The sequence below is a fragment of the Nannospalax galili genome, unplaced genomic scaffold, assembly GCF_000622305.1.
Source record: "Nannospalax galili isolate Female #2095 unplaced genomic scaffold, S.galili_v1.0 scaffold652, whole genome shotgun sequence".
Lineage (NCBI taxonomy): Eukaryota > Metazoa > Chordata > Mammalia > Rodentia > Spalacidae > Nannospalax > Nannospalax galili.
This window is the reverse complement of record NW_008332152.1, coordinates 859,459-860,264: the sequence shown is the minus strand read 5'-3', so window position 1 is coordinate 860,264 and position 806 is coordinate 859,459.

The following is an 806-nucleotide window of genomic DNA, read 5'->3' as shown; positions in this document are numbered from 1 at the left end:
CTCTGTCTCTCTCTCTGTCTCTCTCTCTCTCTGTCTCTCTGTCTCTCTCTGTCTCTCTCTCTCTCCCCTTTCTCTTGTCTCTCCCATTCCCCTTTCTCATGCTCGGCATCTCTTTTCCATCCCCTTTCTTGTACTCTGTCTTCCTCTACTGTCTGGTCGTGCCACATTCTCGAAGGAACATGCTCACCTGTTGTCCAGGGCAGCAACTTGTCTTTTCCTGCCCTGGTGATCTGATTGCAGGACGCTGCCTCCCGGGACTTGGAGAAGAACAGCTTCTCCTCCCGCTCCGTCGGGTCCCTCCCTTCCTCGCACCCTGCCTGGTCTCCTGATCCTGCCTCCTCCGCTCGGGTGGAGAGGATCCTCATTGTCTCCTGGCTTCAGTTCCTTCTCTATCTTCTCTGCACTCTGTACATAATCTGTCGCTGTGGGAACGGCCACGTCCAAGTCTGAGGGCCTCAGGCCTCTCGCTAATCTTAAATCCTTAAAACAACTAGGCCTTTCAGACAATCAGGCCAAGCCTCAAAGTTCCTGTGCACCACTGCCTGGCCCCAGTACAAGTTAGGTAATGACTCTCCTTGGCCAGACCCTGGAACCTTAGACTTCAATATTGTGAGAGATTTAGATAATTTCTGCCAATGTAAGGGTTTAAAGGTCCGAGCTCCCTTCTGTCCAAGCCTTTTTTGAGCTCCATGCTAATCCCTCTGTCTCGTGTCCCTCCCATCAAGTTCGCCTCACCAAGACTGTTTCACAGGACCTCAGTCCGCCCGTGGAGTTCCTACCCCCTTGGGGGCCTCCCCCCACTCCTC